Raw genomic sequence first — 23,310 nt, 5'->3', positions numbered from 1 at the left:
GTAGCGTGGCCAAGTAGGTCTTGGTTGGGGCAGCCTTCAAATCTATCTAGATTAAAGGTTGGTGTTGCTGTAGTTGAACAGACATTGAAAACTGTGTGGCCTAATGTGTAAGGGGCATTACTACTGTGTGTGGCCTAATGTGTAAGGGGCATTACTACTGTGTGTGACCTAATGTGAAAGAGGCATTACTACAGTGTGTGCCCTAATGTGAAAGAGGCATTACTACTGTGTGTGGCCTAATGTGAAAGAGGCATTACTACTGTGTGTGGTCTAATGTGAAAGAGGCATTACTACTGTGTGTGGCCTAATGTGAAAGAGGCATTACTACTGTGTGTGGCCTAATGTGTAAGGGGCATTACTACTGTGTGTGGCCTAATGTGTAAGGGGCATTACTACTGTGAGTGGCTAATGTGAAAAAAGGCATTACTACTGTGTGTGGTCTAATGTGTAAGAGGCATTACTACTGTGTGTGGCCTAATGTGTAAGGGGCATTACTACTGTGTGTGGCCTAATGTGTAAGGGGCATTACTACTGTGTGTGGCTAATGTGAAAAAAGGCATTACTACTGTGTGTGGTCTAATGTGTAAGAGGCATTACTACTGTGTGTGGCCTAATGTGTAAGGGGCATTACTACTGTGTGTGGCCTAATCTGAAAGAGGCATTACTACTGTGTGTGCCCTAATGTGAAAGAGGCATTACTACTGTGTGTGCCCTAATGTGAAAGAGGCATTACTACTGTGTGTGCCCTAATGTGTAAGGGCATTACTACTGTGTGTGGCCTAATGTGTAAGGGGCATTACTACTGTGTGTGGCATAATGTGTAAGGGGCATTACTACTGTGTGTGGCCTAATGTGAAAAAGGCATTACTACTGTGTGTGGCATAATGAGTGTGCAGCATAATGAGTAAGGGGCATTATTGTTTGTGGTAAAATGTTTTATAATGCACTACTACTGCGTGGCATAATGGGGTCTATTCACTAAGCCTTGGCGAGAGACAATATAAAGAGAAGTCCCAGACAATCAACTCCTGTCATTTTTTAAACATAGCCTGTAAACTGACAGGAGCTAATTGGCTGGGACTTATCTTTCTCCATTCTATCTCTCTCCAAGGCTTTGTGAATAGACTCTAATGTGTGATAAGGAACTACTACTGTGTGGTGTAACGTGAATAAGGGGCACTACTTTGCTATGTAATGTGACTGAGGTTGAACTGGCGGTACTATTGAGTGGTCACGTCCCTACGTCTCTTTGGCACGTACTCTCTACTTTACAATGTGTAGGGGAACACCAATGCTCATTATATACACAGGGGACCAAAATGGTGATTAAGGCTCTGCTTTAGTGTGCGCAGATGTGTCCTCCTCTTGGTTGAGCACCCCTGTCCTAAAAATTCCTACAGTGAACACTATCTACTCCTCTACAACTGCTAAGCTAAGGCTTCGTCAATAGAGGAAATGCCTTCCGTTTTCTTGGTGTGTGACCTAAATCAATGTAGTGCCAACTTTACATAACAGAACAAACCAAATACCAAATTTCTGATTATGGCACATGTTTGAATCCCCTGCAGGATGAGCTCTATTGTGTGTATTTTAATACAGAAAATGAAGTACACTTGTATGTTGTTAATTATTAATGATATTATTACTTACAGAATACCAGCTGCCTGCTTCTTCCCTAATTATTTCTTGAATAATTTGGAGGTGTCATTTGGGTCATTGTCCTGTTGGAGGAGGAAATTGGCTCCAATCAAGTGCTGTCCACAGGGTATGGCATGGCGTTGCAAAATGGAGTGATAGCCTTCCTTATTCAAAATCCCTTTTACCTTGTACAAATCTCCCACTTTACCAGCACCAAAGCAGCCTCAGACCATCACATTACCTCCACCATGCTTGACAGGTGGCATCAGGCACTCTTCCAGGATCTTTTCACTTGTTCTGCATCTCACAAATGTTCTTCTGTGTGATCCAAACACCTCAAACTTCGATTAGTCTGTCCATAACACTTTTTTTCCAATCTTCCTCTGTCCAAAGTCTGTGTTCTTTTGCCCATATTAATCTTTTCCTTTTATTGGCCAGTCTCAGACATGGCTTTTTCGTTGCCAATCTGCCTAGAAGGCCAGCATCCCGGAGTCGCCTCTTCACTGTATACGTTGACACTGGCGTTTTGTGGGTACCATTTAATGAAGCTGCCAGTTGAGGACTTGTGAGGCGTCTATTTCTCAAACTAGAGACTCTAATGTACTTGTCTTCTTGCATAGTTGTGCACCGGGCCTCCCACTTCTCTTTCTACTCTGGTTAGAGCCTGTGTGTGCTGTTCTCTGAAGGGTGTCGAAGCTGTATCAGTGGCTGAGACGGAATCAGCGTAAAAACTAGCTTGCGCGACGCCATCTTGCGAATGGCAGCTAGACTCCATTTTAGAAACAAGAATCTGCAAGACGCCATTTTGCGAATGACCGCCCAGCGCCATTTTAGCTAAACTCACACTTAAGTACATATGGCGATGCTACTGTTAGCATCATGTGATCGCATATTTTACCATACCTCATACGCACATTAATACACACAGTTGCGCTGTTAATATGTCGCACATTAGTAAATACATAATAGCCTACATGCGAACGCTGTTTAGTAGCTGCATGCGTGCGCAATCACATAGCAAAGTAGCGTCTTTTTTCATATCCCTAATACTTACATAATGCACACTTACACAAAAGGTTCCATAGCTATAAAGTAAAAGATCCAAGTTTTATTCATTTATTACAAATGCTGTGAAATAAAGACTATTTGGTATATAAGGTTTAATACATGATAAGTAAGCCATGTTTGGTGTTATACTGATCTGCACTTTATCCACAGCTTCCTGGTATCATCGGGGTGAAGATCGCAACATGCATTCTCAACTTATGGATCGTAGAGAGTTAAAACACCAAAATGTACCTTGTAAAATGTTAGCAGCTTAGTTATGCATGCAGGGGGGCAATAAGGGGCAGCAAGCTTTTGCAGGCTGATCTGTGTCCATTTGAAGTGACCTGTTTAGCATTTGTATCACACTGGTGGGATAGTAGTTTCAAGGTGGGGGTTTGGAAAGCCCTTTTCACAGGTGAGGGGAGGAGTATGGCTTTTACACTGTGGACACCCTTACAGGGACACACTGGGAACACACATTCTTGCAAGGAGACACCAGAGACACAGGCAGAGCAGCCCCCCCCCCCCCCCCCCAGAAGGAGGCCAAAATGCAGCTCCATTTCCCAGGAGGCCTGGAGATATCTACTCATAATGGCTAAGTAAACTGTACATTAGTTAGCCTATTTGGATATTTGTAACAAGTTTGTATTAATCTATATATAGCTTATATAGATTGTGTGTAGTGATTAATATGGTGATTAACAGCAAGGTTATCAAGCTGTAATGCTTTGAATATCCCTTGGGTAGTTAGTGTATTTGTAGCAAGTTTGTCTCAATCAGTAGTAGACTTTGAGGGGTAATCAATATGAAACGTTAACTTCACTGCCGAAGTTAACGTTTCATATCGGAGTTTTTACCTGCGTTAAAGTCCGGTGCGCGCTCCCGCTTATCCCCGTATTCTATATAAAATTAACGAAAACGGGGAACTCCGAAGTTGGATTTGCTTAAAATAATTGTAAGACCCCCCTAAAGTTGTAAAAACATGGGGGAACACCATGGGTACTCCCGTTTTAGCCTTTAATTGAAAGTCGGGGATTTAAATAGCCGCAGCAGGTGTTTTTTTCCCGACATTGAAGAAGTGTTGCAGAAGAGTACTTAGGTTTTTTTTTTCGTTTTTTTAAGTGGTCCCATCAAATTTGGGGTACATGAGAATGGGTACTAGCGTATTTTGATGTCCCTAAAGTAAGTTTTTAAAAATTCTGCATTTGTGCACCTGCCGCTATAAATCTATTCTAGAAAACACCTGCCGCATACTTGCAGAATAGCCCTGAACCTATTTCCCTATTGTTAATAATTTTTTTCCCATTTTTTTTTTTTCACCCCAATTTTTAAACTAATTTTTTGGGGTGTCCCTATTTTTTTTTAAAACTTTTTTTGACACAGTTCTTTTTTAAATGTCAGTCCCAGGGGTGCAGGCTATTTTCTTTAAGCCTGCGCCCCTAGACCACAATTCTGCACTTTTTTTCGACATTCAATGGTGAAAAGTTATTAACACAAAAACGATGTTATCGCTCACATATTGAATACCCCTGTATATGTGTAACACGTTTGTATTGTAGTCTGGTAAAGGCTGTGTTAACATTTAATAATGAAGTGAATTTGTAATAGTAGTATTCAATATGGGTCTGACTGAGATATACATACATACTTGATTCCATGTGTTGTTCCTTTTGTGATATGGGCCTGGTACCATGTACTTGATTCATTGGAATGGTGAATTATTAATAGTGTGATTATGGCAATAAGAATGGGTTGGTGTTATTTCAGTATTATGATAGAATTGTGTATTGTGAGTACTGGTATTTTGGCTACTATATGATAATTATTATCTGAATAAGTTTGTATAGTATCATGAATGTAACCATAGGCTGGTATCAGTGTTATATCATGGAAGTTTAATTAATAACAGCTTTGAATGGTACAAGTAATAATCGTGTATAAGATAGACACTGCAGTTTTTGTTAAAGATGGCTACCAGCACGTGGGTTAGACAATGGCATTACATGTGATACTCCCCTCCCCCCCCATTGAAACGTGCTTGATTCATGGAAGTTGTCAATTAATAGTTTTGTTATTATAGTTATAATTCTACTCAGTTTTGTTGTTGTATAGTACAAATAGGTTGTTGTAGTTATTATAAGTATGATCATTAATGGATATATGATTTACAGAGTTACAACATTATGTGAGTTTTCTTACATTCAAAATGGAGTTTGTGTTCGGAGACCATGCGGTTTGAACAATAGGACAGGCCCTAACAACCCCCCCCAAACACACCCCCTCATCAGCCATCTTGGAAATGTGCTCACAGCAGACATCTCTCCCTCTCTCCCTCTCTCTCTCTCTCTCTCATTGTTTGAAGTTTTATCACTGTTTTTTTGCATATGTAATAACTGTATCGTGGGTCTGTATAATTTCTTTGCACTAAATTGTACTTAGATCACAGCGTGTATTATCTGTACTTTGGTTTAATAATACTTTGTGCTTTGGAAACACATGTTCAAGGTCTAAAGTCTTTATTTTACTGTATGACTGCGTATGCAAATAGCGTCAATTTTAGAGGTTTATAGGCAGGTTTTAGAAGGTATAGGTAGGAGCGTATAGAGTTTGAAATCCAGAATCCTTAAGGGTGTAGCACACAACGTTATAGGAAATGTTCCGTTTCTTGGCAATTTCTCGCATGGAATAGCCTTCAATTCTAGGAAGAAGAATAGACTGTCAAGTTTCACATGAAAGTTCTCTTTTTCTGGCCATTTGGAGATGATAATCGAACCCACAAATGTCGTGCTCCAGATACTCAACTAGCAAAAAGGGAGGCCAGTTTTATAGCTTCTCTAACGAGCAAACCCATTTTCAGCTGTGCTAACATAATTGCACAAGGGTTTTCTAATCATCCATTAGTCTTCTAACGCGCTTAGCAAACACAATACACCATTAGAACACAGGAGTGATGGTTGCTGGAAATGGGCCTCTATACAACTATGTAGATATTCCTTTAAAAACCAGAAGTTTGCAGCTAGTATAGTCATTTACCACATTAACAATGTATAGAGTGTATTTCTGATTAATTTAATGTTATCTTCATTGAAAAAACAGTGCTTTTCTTTCAAAAATAAGGAGATTTCTAAATGACCCCAAACTTTCGAACGGTAGTGTATATGTGTAAGAGCAAAGACTAAGAAGAAGTAGGAGTCAGGAATAGTAAATTGAGGATTCTACACCTGGGGCCAAATGCTGACGCCAAGGTGGGCCAGTATGCTTTAAATGCCAGGGCCTATTTTTAGTCCCTGTCTGGCCCTAGTGGCATTTTACGTATAAGTGCATTATTGTAAGGCATTTTGGGCAAAGGACCTCATTCAGACCCGGTCGCAAGTGCTGAGCGCTCGCAACCGGGTCGATGTTTAGGCCCTGCGCATGTGCAGCGGTCGCACTGCGCGTGCGCAAGCCCCAGAGCGAGAGAGAAATTCTCTTGCTCCGGAGCTCATTACAAAAGGGCCAGCTGTCGATGTTGATCGACAGCTCGGCCCATTTTGTAGGCGGGGCCGGGGTGTGGTTTCACAACGCCTGCCGTTTTGTGGGCGAACGCACTGACATCAGCAGTGATGTCAGTGGGGAGCTTCCTGCTCGATCAGATATTTTAAGAGAAAATCCAGATCCAAAACCGAAAAACAAAACACCAAGGAAAAAAATCCAAAACCAGATTCAGAATCAAGACCCAAAACCAAAACACGAGGGTCGGCGCAAATCTCTAATTTTTTACATTTGCAGTCTCATAGGTAACACATTCATATATTTAAAAATAAATAGCAAGTAGGTCAGATAAACTGGTGCTGCAAAAGGTATTTTAGATTCACATCTTATTTTGTGTGACGTTGTTGTTTAGTGCAGTATTGTGTGGAATAAGATGCCAACGCTGGTCATATAATATGTGGCATTATACATATAAGTGCATTACGGTGTGGCATTTTGGGCAAAGGTGGTTGTCCTTCGCCCAAAGTGCCTCACAATAATGCACTTATATGTATGATGCCACACATTATATGCCCAGCATTGGCATCTTATTCCACACAATACTGCACTAAACAAAAACATGTCACACAACTAAGATGTGATTCCAAAATACACAAAGCTCCGCCCCTTTTTGGATGCACGCTCATACGGCGCCCCAAATAGATAGACTTAAAAGTTGAGAGGTATGGCTGTCTGAGGAAGAGACATGTTGGCAGGAACAAGGAGAAGCCATCGATATCTGTGCACTTGACTCACTGATGCTGCCCCATTGTATTATCAGTCAGGCAGCACGTTGTCAGACAGCGGGAGCTGGCATAGCAGCAACGGGAGCATTGAGGCAACTTTACACAACTTATACACTGGATCCCAGACAAGTAACCTCAGGGACTGGGTTTTATTCCCAATATACCATGGATATTTATACATATTGCACTACTTTTATATGGTATACTGAAAACAAAATAAGGTATCGTGCATGACTTTGGCTTATTAGGCCAATAGATAGCACTTTCCTCTTTACCAACAGTATATTAATTGTCCCACATAAGTTCTGCCATAGTATGTGATCTTCTACATGAGCAGCTTTGAATGTTATATGATGTATTTTGGCAATTTTCCAGTCTATATATTTAGTGGCCCTATTACATGTTGTTTCTGTTGTATAATTCCTTTGTACCATGTCCTTTGCAGCATTGACAAAATCGCCAAGGTGACCTGTCCTGTGCTCATCATACATGGCACTGATGACGAGATTGTGGGCTTCTCCCATGGACTGGCACTCTACGAACGCTGCCCACAGGCTGTGCGGCCACTCTGGGTGGTAGGAGGAGGTCAGAAATGACTTAGAGGAATACGAACAATACCTAGAGAGACTCCAGCATTTTATCTCTGAGGAGCTGCCCAATATCTGAAGATCCCTCCGTCCTTCCCCAGTAATATCCAGCATCACAGGTACATGTGATTTCACTGATACACAACTGAAGGCTCTTACTGTAAGCCAGGGTTTCTCACACCAGCCATCAAGTGCCACCAACGGGTCATGTTTTGTGGATTTCTTTAATCTTGCACAGGTGAGTTAATCAATTTTGCTGGGTCATTAATTATTCAGCCTTCTTCCACACATAGAAATCCTTAAAACATGACCTGTTGGGTAAACTTGAGGACTGAGGATCAGAACCACTGCTATAGAGTAATGCAGACGACGCATCTAAAGCCCTAATTCCCCGTTCTTCCTATCCGCAATCCATCGTTGGATTGGGTGAAAAACAGCATGTGAAAAATCCCTGACCCCAATCATTTTTCAGTCGGGATCAGTGAATCGAGGATTTCTAACATGATAAATTTTCCCTAATTCCCCGACCCCACCGTTGGACAGAACGGGAAATTGGGGCGATACAGTGCAGATGTATGGACCCCATAACACTGACTTTTTCCTGTGTTATGTTGATATAAGAGAAAATAGCACCAACTTCTATGAGCTGCCTGTGTGAATAAGAGCATCATTTAATCCGTCCCTGGGTGCAGCACTCGGCTCCTGTCACTGAGGGGAAGTTGACACTCTTGGTGTCGCCCCTCGGCAGGCCCACCCTCCGCACCCCCCTTGTGTCGCCACTGTGTATAGTCAGTGACAGGATCGCAGCGTTTTCTTTAGAAACTACTGGATGTGAACATGCTGCTGTCTTTATGACGTTCTGGCATAAAGTACAGCAAAGTGGATCTGACAACCTGTGTATGCATTGTCTGACTAACGCGCCTATTACACTATATAGCTATAATAAAGGGTGACTGCTATAGTTAATAAGCCATATAGATCATTCTAAGGCCCCCATTTACTAACGAGTTTTATCACCAAAACGAGTGATAAATTTCACTAACAGTTGACAGTTGGGAGCTGATTGGCTGGATCCCCATTTATCATACACAGTGAAATGTATCACTCGTTTTGGTGATAAAACTTGTTAGTAAATGGGGGCCTAAATTTGCTAAGGAGTAAAGTTGAATTGCTGTAATACAAATGACACTGACTCAGTGCTGCGCTAACAATTACATGGAATATTTAATTAGTATGCCATGTGCCACTATTAGCAACAGCATACCTCCCAACATGACCCTCTCCAGGAGGGACACAATGCTCTGGTCCTGGACTTCCCTGCTAATTTATGATTGGTGGAGGCTCCAGAGGTGGGGCTGCAGCACAGTCCAAAATTCAAATAGGGGAGTCACACCAACTGCCAGTGAGTCCCAGCCAGTGATGTTGGGCAGTGTGTGAAATCACAGTTGGTGAGGCTCCCCTATTTGAATTTTGAACTGTGCTGCAGACCCTCCTCTTACCAGGGAAGTCCAGGACCAGAGCATTGTCTCCCTCCTGGAGAGGGTCATGTTGGGAAGTATGCAACAGTGTATAATATTTGGAAGTGGGTGCAGGTGTGTGCCACCAGCGATTACCTGCAATTAGGGTTCCAAGCGCCGATGGGGAAATGAGGGGCGCAGGGAAGCCATAGTCTTTACATGTATGACAATAATTATAGGGGTGTCATTTATTACATGGTTGCTACATTTATTCTACATATAAACATTATGTACAACAGTTATAGAGGTGCCCAATACATATGTAATCTGGTAATATAACAATGATAGTTGTGTGCAGGGTGCTGAGGCAGCAGCCCTGTAGTGTCTGTGATGTCACCTCCATTGTAGTGTCTGTGATGACACCTCCATTGTAGTGTCTGTGATGTCACCTCCATTGACACATTACCTCATGTCTACTTGGATATCTCTCAGAGAGAGTAGTGGCTTTGCTGTGTGTGGAGTGGATTTTTTATTAGTGATCTTAGTATTAGTGTAGTTATTAGTGTTAAGTATTTTATTTTGACTTACATTTAGGATTAGTTGCTATAGTTTTAGTGTAGTTATTAGTGTTAAGTATTTTATTTTGACTTATATTTAGGATTAGTATTATAGTTAGGATTAGGGTTATATTATCATTAGGAATAGTAGTATTAGATTAGTATTATATTATTATTAGGATTAGTATATTAGGACAGGGACCCACCACCACTGCTCTGCCAGAGGATGAGGAGGATATTCTCAGCCCTTTGCGGCAGCATAACCGCCAGATTGGCCTTTCATCCCCCGAAGCCTACGTACACTCTGCGGGAGATTGAGGCCCCTCCATCCCAAGACCTGGCACAGGATGAGCAGGTGGACCCCACAGTTTGCCTACCTCCCCTATGCAGCCTGCACCTGTCAAAGAAGGCTAACTGGCAGTACTCAAAAGCGGGAGCTGGAGCTGCACCACCAAGCGGGGAAACAGCCTGGGCTGCATGTATGTCCGCTGTGCCCCTGGGAGCCGGTACACGCTGCTCTTTTCTCACGTCAATGCCGCTGACCTAGGCCAGATGTGCAGCCGCTACATTGCCCTGGGCTCCAGCATAAAATGCAACATTTTCTCGTATGACTATTCTGGCTATGGTGTAAGCAGTGGCAAGCCGAGTGAGAAGAACATGTATGCGGACATAGAGGCTGCCTGGCACGCCCTGAGGACCCGGTATGTATAGATGGGGTATATGGGTCTCCTCCAGCCCTCACACTGCCTCTGCCTGATGCACTGCGAGTGTTGTATGGGTGAGCAGTATGTATGCGGGGGATATGCTACACTAGAGGCACATGTGTATAGTTACTAGGGGTGTGCACCGGCCACTTTTCGTGTTTTGGATCTGGATCTTTCTTCGTGTTTTGGATCTGGATTGGTTTTGAAAAAAAATCACCCTTCCGTGTTTTGGGTTCTGGGTTTGGGGTTTTGTGTTGTGGATCTGTATTTAAAAAAAAAAGAGCATAAAAACAGCTAAAATCACAGAATTTGTGGGTTTTTCTGCTCCTATGCTATTATTAACCTCAATAACCTTCATTTCCACTCATTTCCAGTCTATTCTGAACACCTCACAATATTGTTTTTAGTCCAAAAGGTTGCACCGAGGTAGCTGGATGACTATGCTAAGCGATACGAGTGGGCGGCACAAACACGTGGCCCATCTAGGAGTGATACTGCAGTGGCAGACAGGATGGCAGTTTGAAAAACTAGGCCCCAAACAGTACATACTGCAAAGAAAAAAAAGAGGCGCAAAATGGAATTGTCCTTGGGCCCTCCCACCCACCTTTATGTTGTATAAATAGGACATGCACACTTTAACAAACCAATCATTTCAGTGCCAGGGTCTGCCACAGGACTGTGGCTGAAATGATTGGTTCATTTGGGCCCCCACAAAACAAGCTGGCAATTAATGTGTCCCTGCACAAACTGGCTCTACGGAGGCAAGATGTCGTCCTCATCCTCCTCATCCACCGATTCCTTGGATAAAACAGGAAAAAGGGATTTAGGTGTCCCTGGACTGCTTACGGTCTTAGCCAAAGTTTCTGAACTTGACAGGAACTTTTTATGAACGCGCTGCAGGTGCCGTATAAGGGAGGATGTTCCTAGGTGGTTAACGTCCCTACCCCTACTTATTTCACCTTTACATATGGTACATATGGCAAGACAGTTGTTGTCCGGATTTGGATAGAAATATTGCCAGACCAAAGAGGTGGAATGTTTGGTCTTCTGCCCAGGCATGACCGTGATGGGCTTTTTCATCCCACGGACAACAACTGTCTCCCCCGGAGCCTGATTTAAACAAACCACATCACCATCAGAATCCTCCTCGCCAACTTCCTCCTCAGCCCCAGCTACACCAGTATCCTCATCCTGTTGTACTTCAACAGTGACATCTTCAATTTGCATATCAGCAAGTGGACTGTGTGTGCTCCTTTCAGCACTTGCAGGGGGCGTGCAAATGGTGGAAAGAGCCACCTCTTCCCGTCCAGTGCTGGGAAGGTCAGGCATCGCAACCACCACCACACTTGGACTCTCCTTGGGGATTTGTGATATCTTCTTAGAACGCACAGTTCTTCGCTGTGCTTTTGCCAGCTTAACTCGTTTGATTTTTTTAGCGGGAGGAGGGCTTCCATCGTCATGTGAAGCTGAACCACTAGTCATGAACATAGGGAAAGACCTTAGCCGTTCCTTGCCACTCCGGGTCGTAAATGGCATATTGGCAAGTTTACGTTTCTCTTCAGATGATTTAAATGTTTTTTTCAAGGTCATTTTCCTGAACTTTGTCATTTGGGATTGTATGTGCCCTGTACTATGGCATCGGCCTTGGCAGACGACGTTGATGGCATGTTATCGTCTATGTCATGACTAGTGGCAGCAGCTTCAGCACTAGGAGGAAGTGATTCTTGATCTTTCCCTATTTTATTTTTATCGGAGAAAGTTTGGTCCTCCATTTTTGTTATATTGATATACGTGCGGCTAAGGCGCACACAAACACAGAAAATAATTTTTTATTTTTGTTGGAGACTAGTGCACTTTGTGGGTTACACCACCCTTTAAGAAATGAGCCAGCCGGCTCTTTACTTATGGGACACAGGCACACGTTTGGAGCTGCTCCTTTGTTGATGCACGTGCAGCCACAGTGCACACAATTCACAAACACAGAAATTTTTTTTTTATTTTGTTTGGAGTGCCCTTTGGGGGTTACAGCACCCTTTAACGGACAAGCCAGCCGGCCTTTTACTTTTGGGACACAGGCGCACGCTTGGCGCTGCTTCTTTGTTGATGCACGTGCAGCCACAGTGCACACAATTCACAAACACAGAAAAAAATGTTTTATTTTGTTTGGAGTGCCCTTTTGGGGTTACAGCACCCTTTAGCGGTCAATCCAGCCGGCCCTTTATTTATGGGACACAGGCGCACGCTTGGCACTACTTTGTTGATGCACGTGCGGCTACTGCGCACACAATTCACAAACACAGAAATATATATTTTTTTGGTTGGAGTGTACTTTGGGGGTTACAGCACCCTTTAACGGATAAGCCAGCCGGCCCTTTACTAATGGGACACAGGCGCACGCTTGGCGCTGCTCCTTTGTTGATGCACGTGCAGCCACAGTGCACACAATTCACAAACACAGAAAAAATATTTTTTTTTTTAGCACTTGGGGGGAGCACCCCTGACGGACAGAGCACCCCCTGGACAACATTACAGCACCCCTTCAGGACTGGGACACTGCACAGGACTTTGGAGTGGACACAGCCCCTATGGACAACTGACTGCACAACACAGCCCAGCCAGCCCCTATGGACTTTGAAGTAGTGGACACAGCCCCTATGGACAACAACAGCAGCACAGCACAACACTACACTGCACTGCACTACACTACACTACACTACACAGCCCAGCCAACCCTAACTCCTACCCTCCCTCTTCACTGTCCACAGCCGAGTGAAAAAATGGCGCCGACACGGGTACCTTATATAGGATCCAAAACCCGCGAGACCCGGAAGGCGGGATGATGACGTTTTGCCTCGATTTCAGATCCGAGTCAGGCGGGAAAAGTCGAGCCTGACTCGGATCGGCCTCGGATCGGGGGGGTTCGGATTTCAGAAATCTGAACCTGCTCACCCCTAATAGTTACTACATGGAGTGAGTGTATATGCTGTGTATTGTGTATTTATACATTCCACTTACACATAAAATACTTATATAAATGTAATTGGTGTATTGGGGGTTGCTTATATAGAGACAGTGGGTATATTATTGATGGCATTATAGTGTCTTAGCCAAAGGGTGTAACTACTATAGAAGCAGAGGGTGACATTTTCCTCTGCTCTTCTGCCTAATGTGAAGCGCTATATGTATTGTATTGTAAGAAAATGTTCCATCATTGGGCTCCCCCCTTCTATCTAGCATAGGCAATAAGCAGCCTCACAGCTTATGTAGAACTACACATCCCAGCATGCCCTGCCACAGTTTTGCTATTTGGCCATGCTGAAACTGTTGCAAGGCATGATGGGATTTGTAGTTCAACAACAACTGGAGGGCCGCTTATTGCCCACCCCTAATCTAGCAGCATGAAGGGGTTATGGCTCAAATCCCCAGGATGCCTGTATTTGGTCTGTGAGTGGGTTTTGTGCAGCCCTGGTACAAGGTAAATACAGTCACAATAGGAAATCTATTGCCAGTAACACAATGTGTACAGGCCTGGAACTATACCACAAAATGTACTTTGCTACTTTTCCTGACTATTGTGATAAGATGTTGAGTTCACTTAGGGTTTGACACCATTTATAGGGTCTTCAGACAAATACACAGTACTGGTTTCCTCAGTGAGCAGACATTTGTCATTATGTGAAAAATATGCCCAAAAGTAGCTGTGGCCGGGTTGTGGCTTCTGCCAAGCCCTGTATTACTGGGATGTTTTCCTCTCCTTGTCATATTATTTCACTAGTCATCAGTCTCACAATAATACTATAACTTCTTCCCACCTAATCCCAAGCAGACCCTGCCCCATTCTGTTTTCTGCCTCTGTATGTAAAACATGCTGCTGGCACCCAATGTTTGGGAGTTTTCCTCCCGATGTGAATGGACACACGCTGCCCCCAGCTCCTTAGATGTCCTTGCTTGCTGTAACTAGGTACATGTGTATTAAACTCCCCATCGCCTGATGAGTTTTCTCTCATAACAGTGCAGGGTAAATCATCAATCATAATCATAATGACAGAGACTTGTATAAGGGGAGAGGAAGGTCAGCTTTATTTGATTTCAAACTAATTAAACTATTTAAATGTATAACTGAATTAACTAATAAAAGAAGAAAGACAGACAAAGCATGGTGGCGCAGAAAGAACGGCCCCACAATGCAACATCACCAACTACATACTCACATCCATCTTCTAAATGGGAGGCGGGCAGCCAGCCCATTACCACGCCCAAGGTATCCACCTCCCACCCCAATGACACGACGTGAGGCCCACCTGGTTAGGTGGTTGCCGCTGACCCCAGTAGGGTAAAATCAGCCTAAGCCATGTATTGGAAGGGAGAGCGCCTAAAGCTCCAAAGACAGATGGCGACTGCTACCTTTCTTTCCCGCCAACAGTGGTTCCCAGCTAAGAACCGCACCGCCACCCTAATCTACAGCACCTTGACTTCTTCCAACTAACTCCTCAATAACTCCATTCCAATGCACCATCCATCCTTTAAAGAGGACATCACAGCCGACCAGAGAAATTTCTATAAAATGGCTGCCAAGCAGCTTACTCTGAAATAGCACTGACCCATCCTCTGCCAATCCTATAGGCTAACCAAACCTAACCCCACCCCACAACACTACCTCACTAAACAACTAGACCCTTCTTGTCCAGAGGCCGACACCCACAGGCTCGGGTGTGTAATGAACTCCTTGCATATGAAATGCACTTCGTCCTACAACCTATGTAGTCTTGTATTGTTCCACACATATACTGTGTATCACTGGCAGGTTCTTATTAGTGACCCATTCACTTATCTATTTCATATATAAAGCCTTTATATAGTAGTATCTTGTAAGGAACTACATTAGAAGTGATGCAATTAGATTGTTCTACATTATCTGCTTTATCTGTACAGATATGGAGTCCCTGCAGAAAATATTATCCTGTATGGGCAGAGTATTGGGACTGTAGCTGCAGTTGACCTGGCCACCCGCTACAAATGTGCAGCAGTAATATTACACTCCCCGCTCATGTCAGGGGTGCGAGTTGCCTTTCCCAACATACGGAGGACCTACTGTTGGGATCCCTTCCCCAGGTAAGACAATGCTGTGTGTTTATCCTAAGCTGTGGGTTACCTCTGGAGTATAGTATGTGCTGGAAACAAGCACTGCAGGGGGCAGCTCACGTATAACTGGATCAGCCATGAAGTATGCTTTGTCAGACAGATACCAGCTGTGTAGGCCCAATCTGTCTGTATGCATTGAAATATTTCTTGCCACTATCCAAGGATAAGTGCGACATCACATAGTAGTAATCAGGATTTCCATTCTAGTCCAGTGAGAAATTTGTTTTCCATTTACAGGATAATTCTCTAGCTAAAACCTCATCCCCAGAGCTTACTTTCTGGGGGCTGTCACCCTGTTTCTCCTGCCAGTCACCTAACACCCTGCATCTACCCCTCTCGCTGCTGCATGCTTTTATTGGTGAGCAATGTGCTGCCTGTCCATATCTTCCAACTGTCCCGCATCCATGGGACAGTCCCATTTTTCTGGGACTATCTTGCTGTCCTACCTGTGGGCTGCAGTGGGTGGGAAGTTGGGGAGAGCAGAAATCACTGCTCCAGGCAAGATGAGGTAGAATAGATGCTGTGCATATGCACATGGCATCTATGCACTAATGTAGGGAGATCCTGGGGGTTGCCAAGCATCTTGGAGAGTGCTGGGCACCCCCCCATAGTGACACCAGTGGGGGTGCAGCGAGGCTCTGCCCCATTTCATTGCAGTTCTTCCCCTTTACACAAAGCTCCGCCCCTTTTTGGATGCTTGCTCCTACGGCGCCCCAAATATCCTAAATAGATCGACTTAAAAGTTGGGAGGTATGTCTGTCTGAGGAAGAGACCTTTTGGCAGGAACAAGGAGAAGCCATCGATATCTGTGCACTTGCCTCACTGATGCTGCCCCATTGTATTATCAGACAGGCAGCACGTTGTCAGACAGCGGGAGCTGGCGTAGCAGCAACGGGCGCATTGAGGCAACTTTACACAACTTATACACTGGATCCCAGACAAGTAACCTCAGGGACTGGGTTTTATTCCCAATATACCATGGCTATTTATACATAGGAAATATTGCACTACTTTTATATTGTATACTGAAAACAAAATAAGGTATTGTGCATGACTTTGGCTTATTAGGCCAATAGATAGTACTTTCCTCTTTACCAACAGTACATTAATTGTCCCACATAAGTTCTGCCATAGTATGTGATCTTCTACATGAGCAGCTTTGAATGTTATATGATGTATTTTGGCAATTTTCCAGTCTATATATTTAGAGGTCCTATTACATGTTGTTTCTGTTGTATAATTCCTTTGTACCATGTCCTTTGCAGCATTGACAAAATCGCCAAGGTGACCTGTCCTGTGCTCATCATACACGGCACTGATGACGAGATTGTGGGCTTCTCCCATGGACTGGCACTCTACGAACGCTGCCCACAGGCTGTGCGGCCACTCTGGGTGGTAGGAGGAGGGCACAATGACTTAGAGGAATACGAACAATACCTAGAGAGACTCCAGCATTTTATCTCTGAGGAGCTGCCCAATATCTGAAGATCCCTCCGTCCTTCCCCAGTAATATCCAGCATCACAGGTACATGTGATTTCACTGATACACAACTGAGGGCTCTTACTGTAAGCCAGGGTTTCTCACCCCAGCCATCAAGTACCACCAGAGGGTCATGTTTTGTGGATTTCTTTAATCTTGCACAGGTGAGTTAATCTATTTTGCTGGGTCATTAATTATCCAACCTGCTTCCACCCAGAGAATTCCTTAAAACATGACCTGTTGGGTAAACTTGAGGACTGAGGATCAGAACCACTGCTATAGAGTAATGCAGACGACACATCTACAGCCCTAATTCCCCGTTCTTCCAATCCGCAATCCATCGTTGGATTGGGGAAAAACAGCATGTGAAAAATCCCCGACCCCAATAATTTTTCAGTCGGGATCAGTGAATCGAGGATTTCTAACATGATAAATTTTCCCTAATTCCCCGACCCCACCGTTGGACAGAACGGGAAATTGGGGCGATACATTGCAGATGTATGGACCCCATAACACTGACTTTTTCCTGTGTTATGTTGATATAAGAGAAAATAGCACCAACTTCTATGAACTGCCTGCCTGTGGCTCCGTAGTGTCCTAAGGAGAGAGGACAAGTGACATAGGACTATGGGCAGGATGCAGCAATGGGAGAAATGCGAAAATACGGGTTTGACCGCATTTGTCATATGCACCAAGCCTAGAAATGCGATGCCGTCCAGGGCTTGGATGCAGTGGGTAATAGATACTGTCTGTAGCCTATGGCCATGTGCATTTGGATAAATCAATCTTGCAATTGGTGCCCAACTAGATTTACATTATTTTCCTTATGTGACTTACAATGGTGATGCACACATGTCAACGTGGTGTTTTATGGCCACGTGCATAGTGTTATTGGTTCACAGAAAAGATTACACTTGGGTTTTGCTTTGCTAATAAATCATCTTTATGTTTTATTTTTTGTTAAGTGATATCTGCTAAAAGTATAAGAGAAATTGGGTAATGGCATATTAAACGGTTATAAAACCTTTTATTCCATTCTGTTCAGAAATCTTGTGACAACCACCATCTAGTGGCGAGAACATCACCAACATGCTGAACCAGGGTGACACGATCAGGCAGCAGTCAGACCCCTCGGCTAAGGACTAGGCTGACCCAAGGCACGATCCAGCTAGAGAGTTACTGTGAATAGCAGACATCACGTCCCACTGCTTTAGATGTGAGTATGTTCATATCTTTCTCCACCTAGTGGGCACTGTGTGGTATAATGCTAAACTGAGGGCTCTTTGTGGTATAATGCCAACTAAGGGCAGTCTGTGGTATAATGCCTACTGATGGCAATGAGAGGGATAATCTAAAACTGAGGGCCAAGTGTGGTAAAGCTTTACTGAAGGCCCAGGGAGGCATAATGTCTGCTGAGTGCCCAGGAAGGCATAATGTGTACTGAGGGCCCAGGGAGACATAATGTGTACTGAGTGCCCAGGGAGGTATAGAGTTTAGTGAGGGTCCAGTGTGGTATAATGTCTAGTGAGGACCCAGGGAGGTATAATGTCTAGTGAGGGCCCAGGGTGGTATAATGTGTAATGAGGACCCAGGGAGACATAATGTCTACTGAGGGCACAGGGAGGTATAGAGTTTAGTGAGGGTCCAGTTAGGTATAATGTCTAGTGAGGGCCCAGTTAGGTATAATGTCTAGTGAGGGCCCAGTTAGGTATAATGTCTAGTGAGGGCCCAGGGAGGTATAATGTCTAGTGGGGGTCCAGGGTGGTATAATGTGTACTGTGGGCCCAGGGAGACATAATGTCTACTGAGGGTCCAGGGAGGTATAATGTATACTGTGGGCCCAGGGAGACATAATGTCTACTGAGGGCCCAGGGAGGTATAGAGTTTAGTGAGGGTAGAGTGTGGTATAATGTCTACTGAGGGCCCTGTTAGGTATAATGTCTAGTGAGGGCCCAGGGAGGTATAATGTCTAGTGAGGGTCCAGGGTGGTATAATGTGTACTGAGGGTCCAGGGAGACATAGGACCTCATTCAGAGTCGGTCGTTGCGGCCGCACGGTCGTACACCACCGATGTTCGCTGAACTGCGCATGCGTAAAGTTCGCAATGCGCATGCGCAAACTTGCTGTTACGATCTGAAAATGTTCTCTCCTTGAACACAGCCAGGTCGGTAGTTTGAGTGACAGATTGAGGCGTTTGTGGGTGGTAACAGGGGAAGGTGCTTGAAAACGGGGGAGTGGAGATCCGAACGCAGTCGTGCCTAATTATGCGAACGGCATTTTATGGGAGTGCATAATTAACAAAGTAGCGTCATGGCACATGTGACATGGGAGGTTTTTACACTGACATGATCGTAGAGCTTAAGAGAGGGTATGGTCAACCTTAAGCTTTACGACCAGTTCCGATGGTTCTCGATGGTCTCGATTAATCCTTATATGCCCGGAGATGACGTGTGTTGCATACGAGAAGGGGGCGTATTTTTTGTCTTCCGGCCGCTTCCTCCCCTTGGTCGGCCAGCTAATGATCCGGGGGACGCAACTTGCGAGGGAATCATTTGCATATCCGGCCCCTTTTCCCATAAGACCGTGCAGCCGCAATGACCGAGTCTGAATGAGGTCCATAATGTCTACTGAGGGCCCAGGGAGGTATAATGTCTACTGAGGGCCCAGGGAGGTATAGAGTTTAGTGAGGGTCCAGTGTGGTATAATGTCTAGTGAGGGCCCAGTTAGGTATAATGTCTAGTGAGGGCCCAGGGAGGTATAATATCTAGTGAGGGTCCAGGGTGGTATAATGTGTACTGAGGGCCCAGGGAGACATAATGTCCACTGAGGGCCCAGGGAGGTATAATGTCTACTGAGAGCCCAGGGAGGTATAATGTTTAGCAGGGGCGTATCTACCCATTGGCCAGGATGGCACTCGCCAGGGGTGCCGACCAAAGGGGGGGCGCCGTCCCTGCAGTGCCACCAGCAGCCAAGGGGTGGACAAGTCCCCTGGCCCCACAAGTGTAGGGCAGACCGTAGTGATAGCGATCTGCCCTACACAGTTTACAAACACACGACTGTGTGTTTGTAATAGCAGCCAGCTAATGAGAGTCAGACAGACTCTCATTTGCTGCTGCGTCGTTGCTCTGTGTGCCGGCTCCCCCCTGCAGCATGTTATGGGAGGGACGTCATGACGTATGACATCTCTCCCATACTGGAGAAGAGCGGGCGGGACTCTGACTGGACCGCGGCGGTCACGTCAGGAGCGGGGATCAGGTAAGTTGTATTTTTTTTCTTTGTGTGTGTGTAGGGGGGGCACTGAAATAGGGGATGGCCGCTACTGGGGGCCATTTATGGGGGGGGGTGCCCGCTACTGGGGGCTCTGTATAGGGGTGGCCACTACTGGGGGCACTCTATAGGGGTGGCCACTACTGGGGACACTGAAATAGGGGGTGACCGCTACTGGGGGCACTTTATGGGGGGTGCCTGCTACTGGGGGCTCTGTATAGGGGTGACCACTCCTGGGGGCAATTTAGGGGGGCTGCCACTACTGGTGCCACTGTATAGGGGGGACTACTACTGGGGGCGCTGTATAGGGGGGACTACTACTGGGGTCAATGCAGCATAGGGGGGACTACAACTCGGGTCTACTACTGGGGGCACTGTATAGGGGGGACTACTGGGGGCAATGCAGCATAGGGGGATTGCTACTGGAGGGTTACTACTACATTGCCAGGGGCGCTTGGATCCCTAGATACACCCCTGATGTCTAGTGAGGGCCCAGCTTGGAATAATGTGTACTGAGGGCCCAGGGAGGTATATAATGTCTATTGGGGGCACATTGTGGCATAATGTGAACTATATGTTAATGGTTTCTTGTGTGCGTGCAGTAAAACTCATCTGTCAGGCCACCACATCTCCCTAATTTTTCAAAGTGCCCCAGTAAAAGTAATAGTGTAGATGATCTTTAGGAAGGACCTTTGAGATGTGATTATTATAATCTGTTATTTGTCATTTTGTGAATCATCTTTATAAGAATAGTTAAAGAAATCTGGCATTATTATATTATAAGGTTATTAAAAAAAGTTTTATTCCATTTAGTTGTGAAACAGGATGGATCACATGCACCACTCCTGTGCCCACTACCAGCTGTGCCACGTAGCTGAGACCAACACCGGACGCTGAGTGACAGGACCAGCACAGCTCAGGCAGCAGTCAGGCCCCTCGGCTGAGGAATAGGGTGACCCTTGTAACCAAGGCACGCTCTGGCTGGAGAGTGACCATATATAGCTATAATGAGTATAGCAGTCATCAGTAACATCACACTGCTACTAGCAGTACCACACGCCAGCAACACCTTCATTACATCTTACTGGCTACAATAAAATCCCATGAAGCTGTAAGTGAGAGTTTTTTATTTGCTTTTCAGGAATACAGCAGCCCAGTCTCACAGGCAGCAACACGTTATTTCCCCTCACACAACAACATTTATCAGCCAACCTGGTGCAGATGGAAATTACACATTCCTCTGGCATCTAATCTTTACCATATATTTCACATAGTCTAATACACACTCTGAGCCTCATTCTAATCGCACACATCCGTGGTTACCTTTCTGTATGGCCGTGGCAGCCTGCTACTGCAAGTGTCCACCCGTCTATGCTGATTATCTGTCAGCATATTCTGCTAATTGTACCATTCTGCAATGGATGCTGAGTAATAGTTTAATAAGACTCTGCTACTTTCAGGAGGATAAACCATGGATTAAAGAATGAGTCAAAGTGGAGAATCCCTCTCTATAAGCTCATCCCTTCTAAAATGTCTTTATAGCAGGACAGACAGTGACCCATATATACAGATGTTTCCTCATACATCTAGCCTCCTTGTGCATTAAGCACAAAAGACGCTTGGCGCTAGGAAGTCACACGGCGCTCACCCGTTATGTGTAACGTGACTTGTAGCGCACAGAGGATAGATGTATGTGGACACATCTGTATGTTGCTCTGGTAGCGCATGTGAGACACAACACAGTGAAAGTGTAGAAAAACGACATCTCCCATGCTGGCCTGACATTTATGGCTACAGTTAGATGGCGAATTGGTGGGGAGACCTGAAGATATTCATTCACAAACTCTTTTGCATGACTGTGCTCTAGTTTCAGGAGACCCAGAATACAGGAGAGAAAAGGGAACAGCCAGGGACAAAAAAAAGAGACCAAGATGGGGGGATGTGCAGGCAGTTCCTAGAGAGATGGGGCAGAGTGATGGATTCCTCCTGGGGAGATCTCCAGAGAGAAGAGGGGAGAAAAGAGAGTCCCCTTAAGCTGGGTACACACTGACAGATATATTTGCTGATCAATTGATCGGCCAATATATCTGCTGCGTGCCGGCCAGTTTGTACCCGCGATATGTCTGTGAACAACGTCGTTCACAGACATATCTCATTGGCTGTGCTGCACAGCCAATGCTCACAATTGTCTGCAGACCACCCGTACACACACAGCGGCAGCCTCGGAGAGGGGGGCTGGACACGTCCAGACCCGCCCCCCGTCCGCAGGGACCCGTGGGCAGAAGCAGATGATGGCCTTTCAGTGTGTATGAACGACCATCATCTGCATATACATCTGTAGAGTGTGTACCCACCTTTAGAAGAGACCAAAGACAGAGACAGAGTGGAATGCTTTGGTCCAGAGAAGGGAGAGATAAGAGGCAGCCTCGGTCAGCTGGAGCAGACTATGAAAAGAAAGGAAACAGTGACTCATAGTGGTGAGGGCAATACACTAATGTGCTCTCTAAGCTTGGAGCAGCATTAAGGAAAGGAGGAAGGCTCATAGGTGACGGAATTAGATTGGAGCATAATAGACATACGGGCAAATGGTGGGTATGGAAGAGAATATGGGGAAGGGTAAATCAGTAGCTGCCCCTCCCCATAGAGTGGGTGCCTATATAAGCAGGGGCAGAACAGAGCAAACCACATTGGAATTTGGGAATACACATGCAGATAGGTACAGCCAGGCTAATGAGGGGAACTGATGTTAGTATGTTGTAGAAATGCAGCAAGTGTGTGATAGTAACAATGGCGGTGATTCAATTAAGGATGGAATTACAAAGCTGCATGCAAGCAACTCTGCAATTCCTTCCTTGCTAATATGCAAATGCAACAGGAGGTGTCTGACACCCTCTGCTGCATTTGCGATCCCAGCTGCAACTGAGGTCGCAGGCTGGGATAACCATCATGATCATCGGTCGTGATGGTGGACAGCACCAGCCAGCTGAGTAGACTTTAGCTTACTCAGACTGGCCAGCTTGTGAGGCCAGGTAACTGCATCTGTGGATGCAGATCCTGGCCCTGGAACTCCCGGAAAACGGGGATGCCGCGCCCCTGTTTCCGGGAACACCGGCCATCCCCGCCCCTGCATCGCCCCGTAAATGCCTCCGCATTTACAATCAGGTAGAGGCAATCA

At 45.1% G+C, this 23,310-nt stretch overlaps 1 pseudogene; it reads left to right on the top strand.

Moving 5' to 3' along the window:
- The first annotated feature begins 9,768 nt into the window (after positions 1 to 9,768).
- Positions 9,769 to 16,900, top strand: LOC148443276 (alpha/beta hydrolase domain-containing protein 17C-like; annotated as a pseudogene).
- The last annotated feature ends 6,410 nt before the right edge of the window (positions 16,901 to 23,310 follow it).

Source organism: Taudactylus pleione, unplaced genomic scaffold (genome assembly GCF_031769625.1).
Source record: "Taudactylus pleione unplaced genomic scaffold, aTauple2 ptg001314l, whole genome shotgun sequence".
NCBI classification, from domain to species: Eukaryota; Metazoa; Chordata; class Amphibia; order Anura; family Myobatrachidae; genus Taudactylus; species Taudactylus pleione.
The sequence above is the reverse complement of the archived record's forward strand: the minus strand, read 5'-3'. Positions and strand labels throughout refer to the sequence as shown.